An 8,375-nucleotide genomic window follows, 5' to 3' on the forward strand; every position below is an offset into this window, starting at 1 on the left:
CCCCCCCCGCGCCAGCCTCGCGTCTGTCGCCAAGGTATTAAGAAACGAATAAAAACAAACAAAAAACTAGAATTGTACATTGTCTAAAACTCCGCTGAGAGGCTTTTTGTTTTCCATAACTTGGGCCTGCCATAAGCCCAATAACAAAAACGCCGCTTTGTCCCTTTAAATTTTAAGGGCTTTTTGTTTTCCCTTGGAAACAAGCTTTCACGAGACTTCAGACTGTCCTTTGAATTCTCTATGCAGTGGATGGTGGATGACCTTTAACTCCTGATCCTGCTTCAGGTCTTCCAAGGACTAGATAGTGGCTCTGTCACTGCCGCAGGCTCACTATTTTTTTTTTTTTTTCCGAAACAGGGTTTCTCTGTGTAGCCCTGGCTGTCCTGGAACTCACTCTGTAGACCAGGCTGGCCTCCAACTCAGAAATCCGCCTGCCTCTGCCTCCTAAGTGCTGGGAATAAAGGCGTGAAACACCACTGCCTTTGGCTTTTTTGAAATAGTATCTTACCGAAAACACCAAAAAATAAAAAAAGAAAGAAAAAAAGAAAAAAGAAAAACAGAAATAGTCTCTTACTGCGCAGCTCAGGCTTGTGGGGAACTCACTAGCCCACGGATGCTTCTGATTCAAGATCCCCCTGCCTCAGTGCTCTGAAAAGAGCACCCAGAGTATATTCTCTAGGAGGACAGGCCTACACAGTAGATACTGGCGTTTGGGGAAGGCTAAAAAGGAGTAAGTAGTAGTAGACACCACTTAACTAAAGGCCAAGAGGCTTAATCCAGACCTTAAATCTTCAAGTCAAAGCCAGAGGCACTAATCTACTGAGAAGATGGTTTGGGTCAGCCCCCACCAAAAGCCATCCAACAGGAGAGTTTACTGGGCAGTTAAGTGCACTTGCTGAGCCGGGAGGTGGTAGCATACACCTTTAATCCCAGCACTTGGAAGGCAGAAGCACTCTGATTTCTGAGTTCGAGGCCAGCCTGGTCTACAGAGTGAGTTCCAGGACAGCCAGGGCTACACAGAGAAACCCTGTCTTGAAAAAAAAAAAACAAACAAAAAAAAGTTCACTGCTCTTGAAGATAGACCCTGGCTGTCCTGGAAATCACTCTGCAGACCAGGCTGGCCTGGAACTTAAGACAGCTTCCTGCCTTTGCCTCTTAAGTAGTAGTTAATTTCTGCTTACTTTTATGAATTGTGGAAATTTGACAGGTTTGAAGACAAAGAATGGAGATTATTCCAGAGCCCAGGCCTTCTCACTGCCATAAGCATTGTTAATAACACTGGAGCCTTCCCCTAAACCCTTTCTGCTCTGTGTGTGATTACATCTAATTAGTATAAAGGTTCCTTAGTTTCCTTTATGTATTCTTGAAAACATTCTAAAGTTCCATGATTGATACTGGGATAGCTGGGCTAGGATGTCCACCCATCCCCCTCCTGCTGGACAGATTCTTTCTAAAACAGTCTCATCAGCTTGTGAAGTCCTCAGCTCTACTGATCCACAGGAGACGCTGATGTGTGACTTGGAGTGTGGTAGATCAGGAAAGTTTGCTTCTTGCTTGCTTGCTTGCTTGCTTGCTTGCTTGCTTTTGTATGTAGAACATTATTTTAATATTTTCAGCTGTTAATACTCAACAAACAGAATAAATATTTTAAGATATATTTCGTTGTTATGTCTCCCTTTTCATTTCTGATTTTATTAATTTGGAAACTGTCTTCATACCCTCTGGTTAGCCTGGTTAGGGGTTTATCTATCTTGTTGATTTTCTCAAAGAACCAGCTCCTGGTTTTGTTGATTCTTTGTATAGTTCTTTTTGTTTCTATTTGGTTGATTCCAGCCATGAGTTTGATTGTTTCATGCCTTTTACTCCTCTTGGGTGTTTTTGCTTCTTTTTGTTTTAGAGCTTTCAGGTATGCTGTCAAGCTGCTAGTGTAAGCTCTCTTCAGTTTCTTTTTGGAGGCACTTAGAGCTATGAGTTTTCCTCTTACCACTGCTTTCATTGTGTCTCATAAGTTTTGGTATGATGTGTCTTCATTTTCATTAAATTTTAAAAAGCCTTTAATTTCTTTATCTCTTCCCTGACCAAGTTATCATTGAGTAGAGCGTTGTTCAGCTTCCATGTGTATGTGTGCTTTTGGTTGTTTTTGTTGGTATTTAAGACCAGTCTTAGTCCGTGGTGATCTGATAGGGTGCATGGGATTATTTCAATCTTCTTGTATCTGTTGAGACCTGTTTTGTGACTGATTATATGGTCAGTGTTGAAGAAGGTACCATGAGGCGCTGAGAAGAAGATATATTCTTTTGATTTAGGATAAAATGTTCTATAAATATCCATTTGGTTCATAACTTCTGTTAGTTTTACTGTGTCTCTGCTTAGTTTCTGTTTTCATGATCTGTCCATTGCTGAAAGTGGAGTGTTGAAGTCTCCCACTATTATTGTATGGGGTGCAATGTGCATTTGGAGCATAGATGTTCAGAACTGAGAGTTTTTCTTGGTAGGGATTTTTCCTTTGACCAGTATGAAGTGTTCTTCCTTATCTTTTTTGATAACTTTTGGTTGAAAGTTGATTTTATTTGATAGTAGAATGGCTATTCCAGCTTGTTTCTTGGGACCATTTGCTTGGGAAATTGTTTTCCAGCGTTTTACTCTGAGGTAGTGTCTGTCTTTATCACTGAAATGTGTTTCCTGTATGCAGCAAAATGTTGGGTCCTATTTCCGTATCCAGTCTATTAGTTTATATCTTTTTATTGGGGAACTGAGTCCATTGATGTTAAGAGATATTAAGGGGGCTGGAGAGCTGGCTCAGCAGTTAAGAGTTAACTTGACTGCTCTTCTGAAGGTCCTGAGTTCAAATCTCAACAACTACATGGTGGCTCACAACCATCCGTAATGAGATCTTCTGGGGTGTCTGAGGACAGTTACAGTGTACTTACATATAATAAATTTAAAAAAGAGAGATATTAAGGAAAAGTGATTGTTACTTCCTGTTATTTTTGTTGTTAGAAATGAAATTATGTTTATGTGCCTATCTTCTTTTGGGTTTGTTGAAAGATTACTTCTTTCTTGCTTCTTCTAGGGTGTAGTTTTGCTCCTTATGTTGGTGTTTTCTATCTTTTATCCTTTGTAGGGCTGGATTTATGGAAAGATATTGTGTAAATTTGGTTTTGTCATGGAATATCTTCATTTCTCTATCTATGGTAATTGAGAGTTTTGCTGGGTATAGTACCCTGGGCTGGCATTTGTGTTCTCTTAGGGTCTGTATGACATCTGCCCAGGATGTTCTAGCTTTCATAGTCTCTGGTGAGAAGTCTGGTGTAATTCTGATAGGTCTGCTTTATATGTTACTTGACCTTTTTCCCTTACTGCTTTTAAAATTCTTTGTTTAGTGCACTTGGTGTTTTAGGTATTATGTGACGGGAGGAATTTCTTTTCTGGTCCAGTCTATTTGGAGTTCTGTAGGCTTCTTGTATGTTCATGGGCATCTCTTTCTTTAGGTTAGGGAAGTTTTCTTCTACAATTTTGTTGAAGATATTTACTGGCCCATTACCTTGGGAGTCTTCACTCTCTTCTATACCTATTATCCTTAGGTTTGGTCTTCTCATTGTGTCCTGGATTTCCTGGATTTTTTGGGTTAGGAGCTTTTTGCTTTTTGCATTTTCTTGGACTGTTGTGTCAATTTTTTCTATGGTATCCTCTGCCCCTGAGATTCTCTCTTCTATTTCTTGTATTCTGTTGGTAATGCTTGCATCTATGACTCCTGATCTCTTTCCTAGGTTTTCTAATTCCAGGGTTGTCTCCCTTTGTGATTTCTTTATTGTTTATTTCTTTACTTCTTTTTGGACATGATGGGGATTTTTTAAAGATTTATTTATTATATTTATATGAGTATGCTGTATACTGTAGCTGTCTTCAGACAGTCCAGAAGAGGGCATCGGACCCTATTATAGATGGTTGTGAGCCACCATCTTCCTTTGGATGAGCAGTCAGTGCTCTTAACCGCTGAGCCATCCCTCCAGCCCAGACATGATGTTCTTAAGCAGTCTTCTGAGGGCTGACTACATAGCTGGGTGGTAGTGTTTGCCTAACGTAAGGAAGGCCCTAACCGAGGGGGGGTGGCGGGGGAAGATATTTAAAAACTCAAAGCAAGAAAGTGGCAAGACTATTTTCCTAATGTCAACTAAATGACTGTTCATGCAGAGAATAAAGGAATCAAATCTAAATTTAAAAGGAGAGAAAACGTCTGAGGAAAGGCTTTACAGGCATCCGTCTGTCTGCAGGAGAAGGAAAATGAGCATGCAATTGTCTAATTTCAACTTAAAAGGGGGCTGGGGGGACCCATATAAAGTGAGACAGGGAAACAGCCAATGTTGGGTTTAGACACTCGCAGTAGAGTAGAATCAAAAATTACGAAAAGCAGCAATCTGGGTAGATGCAAGAACAGTTTGATGTGTGTGATTCCTTTACAGTTGGGGTTGAGAGCTATTTCCTACACAGACATCACATCAGGCTGGGAATCTGTCTTACTGCACTTCCTTAAATCTGTTTGTGAGCAAAGAGATGTTCCTAATAAATATGTAGCTCAAGCTCCCTTAAATTCATTCAACAAATATTTACTGTACCGTACGCTATGCTAATCATCAAAATAAAGAGCCTAACTCTAGGAGTTGAAGAATAAAAACAACATTCCCAGGCACGCACACGTGCATGGACACACTCACACTAGAACCACTTACACCTTTACTGCCCCATCTATTCCCTGCTCCTTTTATCCCCTCAACCTGTTTTTTTCTCTCTGCATCTACTTCTGAACTTTGTTTCTTCGTATTAAATCACCAGCACACGAAAGTCTTGCTTTCCAGAATAAATCTGTACACATTCCCACAGCTTCCACGTGGACATTGTCTAACTCCCTGGGAGACTTTCTTCCCCGCTCACCAACAGGGGGCACTGCTTCTCCCCAGTCCACTGCAAGTGTAAATTATATCACCACCCTGTCTTTAAAAGACCATGGTTTTCTGAGTGATGGCGTCCCTAAGCCAGCTTTATATATATATATATATATATATATATATATATATATATATATATATATATATTTTTGGTTTTTCGAGACAGGGTTTCTCTGTGTAGCCCTGGCTGTCCTGGAACTCACTCTATAGACCAGGCTGGCCTCAAACTCAGAAATCCGCCTGTCTCTGCCTCCCAAGTGTTGGGATTAAAGGCATGCACCACCACTGCCTGGCCCTAGGCCAGCTTTATGATCCCCACTTATTACTGGGGAATGATGTACCTGGTTGGTAAACTCACAATACAGAGCCCTCAGCTAATACAAGTCTCTCCTAATTTAGGTTTACAGAAAGCATTCATCCAAAGATGATCCCTGCCTTCTTGGTCCCTCTCTTCCTGAGAACTCAAGCCTTGAGAAAAATTCATCCTCCTAGCCTGCTGAGTGACTCAACAGAATTCTGTTCTTCCTTTACCTGCCTTGAAAAATCAAAATTATTTCTACATCCTTAATAGTAGGATGTTCCTTTTTTCTTTTTTTTTAAATCTACTACTTTGGGCTGTTTGACTGAGGTGGTGGGGATGTTAGCTATAGTTCTGTATATTGGAAGAGCAATTCACATAGGGGAAGTATGAATAACCACAAGACAGCACAAAGAAAATTTTCCAAGCAATGGCTCAGTAGTCAAGACAGTTCATTCTTGCTGAGCCTTCCCCCGTCCCCCACTCCCCCCGTTTGGTACTCATGCTGGTTCACAGGCATATATCTGTATTTCCAGTCACAGACGATCTGACGCCAATGATGTGCAAACTCACACACATAAAACAAAGCATAATTTCTTGTTTTGTTTTGTTTTTGTTTTCCGAGACAGAGTTTCTCTGTATAGCCCTGGCTGTCCTGGAACTCACTCTGTAGACCAGGCTGGCCTCGAACTCAGAAATCCACCTGCCTCTGCCTCCCAAGTGCTGGGATTAAAGGCGTGTGCCACCACCGCCTGGCATAAATCTTTTTTAAAAGAAAAAAATCCACCAAAATCACCTATTTTCCTGTAGTTTGTTTAATGTTTTCTCTTTTATGGGGGATTTTTTTTTTTTTAAGTTTTTGTTTGTTTGTTTGTTTGTTTGAGAAAGGGTCTTACTATGTCACCGGCCAGGAACTCAAAGATACGCCTATCTCTGCTAGGATTAAAGGTGGGTGCCATACGCCTACCTTTGGGCCTTTTTCAGTAAACATTTTTGCTAAGATTCTGCTGTTCCAGAAAGAACAAGGTTCCCTCCGCGGAGCACAAAGCTGCATTGCCATCGCTTCTCCGCAAGGTGTACAACCAAGTACTGGCGCTGACCGCCTTTCTTGCAAATGCGCATGTGTTGATCTCCCGGAAGTTATCGCTGCGAAGCAGGAAAAGGGCAGGGAGACCGGAAGTAAACATTGCCGGGTTGCTTCGTTTCTGGCGGATGGTTTTGAGTGGTCTGTGGCGGGACTGGGTAAGTTGGGGTTCTAAGATTGAGCAGACGAACTGGGGACCTCGGGGGGCGGATATCGCCTGCAGTGAGTCCTCGCGGCGATGAGCTATCGTGGACCTGCGGACCCGGGAGGAGACTGTGGCCCAGGACGCAGGCGCCACCCTCGCGTCCAGCCGGACAGGGGCTGACTCCTTAGGAAAGAGTCCAGGTCACTGTAGGCCGAACATCCTGAGCAACCCGTACCGAAGCTGACCCCTCTGTCCCCAAAAGAATTCCTTTGAGGTTCAGTTTTCTCGTTAGATGGAGATGATCTTATAATGTGAGGATCAAGTTAGAATGTCTGTATTGCATTCAGTGAGTGAGAGTTGTTAATGTCTAACTCGGAGAGAGTAGGACCCTCTCTGAGTGCTGAGCAGTGTAACCTAATGACAGAACACTTCAGTCTCTCTTAATCTTAAATGTGACAGAAGTGTATTCAGTGTCTGTGGTTTGTAACATGGTTTAAAGGGCCAACAGTGAAGTCAGGCTTGGGTTTGCAATCTGTCTTCTCTCACTAATGTCTTGTTGTCTGAACATGTTAATCTCCCCAAACTTGTTTCCTCGATATAAAATAGGGTTGTTGTAAAGATCTGGTGACAGACTGCATGGAAATGGTAATTGTTAAAATGAAGATGATTGAATCTATCAATGCCCACTTTTGCCTCATAGTATACTTAAACTACCACGGATTTCTAACACTTCTATTTTTAATTTTAAGTCTATTTTATTTTAGTTATGTGTATAAGTAGGTAGGTGAGTTTTGCCCTTGTAAGAATGTGTAGTCTTTTTGGAAATCCCTGTAGCTGGAGTTAGGGATTGTGAGCCACCTGACATAGATGCTGAGAACTGAGCTAGGGTCGTCTACAGGAGCAGTAGATGGACCATCTCACCTGCTCCATACATAAACTTCCTATATTCATAGTGTGTCCATTTTTACACACTAGACGAATTTTACACACTACACGCATTTGCCTATAAAGCCACTACTTGGGAGATAGAGGCAGACTCAGTTACACAGGAAAGGCCTGGAGCTTAAGGCATGCTGTGGATAGATACATCTGGGTGTAGATGTCATGTACACAGTTGCTTGTGTAGATTTGAAGATCAAATGAAAATTCTGGAGCAGAGAAATAGAATGGAACTCCAGTAGCGGGATACTGTTCCTCCTGAATCTTGGCTACTGGTATTGTTTAGTGAGTCTCTGGCTGCACCGTAAGAAATCAGCCTCTAAATAAATTTGTGCAAACAGATGAGCCTGCAGAGGAGTCAAGAACAGGAGAGGGGTTCACAAAAAAACCAGTAACATGTTATAGAAGCCAAGGAATAAGGATCTCTGACAAAGGAAGGCATGTAACTGAAAGGTATGTAGTGGATTTAGCACGCTGATTAGTTTTCTCTTGGTTAAGGCAGTATTCTCTTGGTGGCTTTCATTACAATGGTTGGGAATGAAAACGAAGTCAGTGACCAGGGCTGAGGAGTGTAGAGCAGAGGTGTAAAAATGGACACACTATGTATATAGATAGGTGATTTTGTGGTGTGTGAGTGTGTGTGAGAGAGAGAGACAGACAGACAGACATGCTTGGCATCCCTGAATATAGACTGACCCATCTATATTTCTTTCTGACAAGGTCTCATGAAGCACAGGTTACTATTGAACTCCCTATATAGCCAAGGGTGAACTTGAACTTCTGATCCTATATTCACATCCAGATTGCTGGATATCAAGTGTGCACCACCATGCCTAGTTTTTGCCACACTGGGAATGAAACTTCTGTGCATGCTAAGCAAACACTCTATCAACTGTGGCATCATCCCTAGCCCCTGAACTTAGGGCATTGGGCCTTCAAGGGAAACAGTGATGGGCTCTTTTT

The 8,375-nt window shown here is 41.9% G+C and overlaps 2 protein-coding genes across 3 annotated transcripts in view; one reads left to right on the top strand and one right to left on the bottom strand.

Moving 5' to 3' along the window:
- The window catches only part of Pttg1 (PTTG1 regulator of sister chromatid separation, securin), a 7,220-nt gene extending 5,904 nt beyond the window's left edge, over positions 1–1,316 (bottom strand). Inside the window, exon 1 of the mRNA XM_031353826.1 lies at positions 1,182–1,316. The gene's annotated coding sequence lies outside the window, so the exon portion shown is untranslated. The remainder of the gene's footprint in view (positions 1–1,181) is intronic.
- Positions 1,317–6,371: 5,055 nt separating this feature from the next.
- Positions 6,372–8,375, top strand: part of Slu7 (SLU7 homolog, splicing factor) — a 14,925-nt gene continuing 12,921 nt past the window's right edge. Inside the window, exon 1 of one of the 2 annotated variants that reach the window (XM_031353000.1) lies at positions 6,372–6,486. The gene's annotated coding sequence lies outside the window, so the exon portion shown is untranslated. Of the gene's footprint in view, positions 6,487–7,785; positions 7,866–8,375 lie in introns of those variants that run through there. The other variant, XM_031353001.1, reaches the window with a different exon arrangement.

Source organism: Mastomys coucha, unplaced genomic scaffold (genome assembly GCF_008632895.1).
Source record: "Mastomys coucha isolate ucsf_1 unplaced genomic scaffold, UCSF_Mcou_1 pScaffold5, whole genome shotgun sequence".
NCBI lineage: Eukaryota > Metazoa > Chordata > Mammalia > Rodentia > Muridae > Mastomys > Mastomys coucha.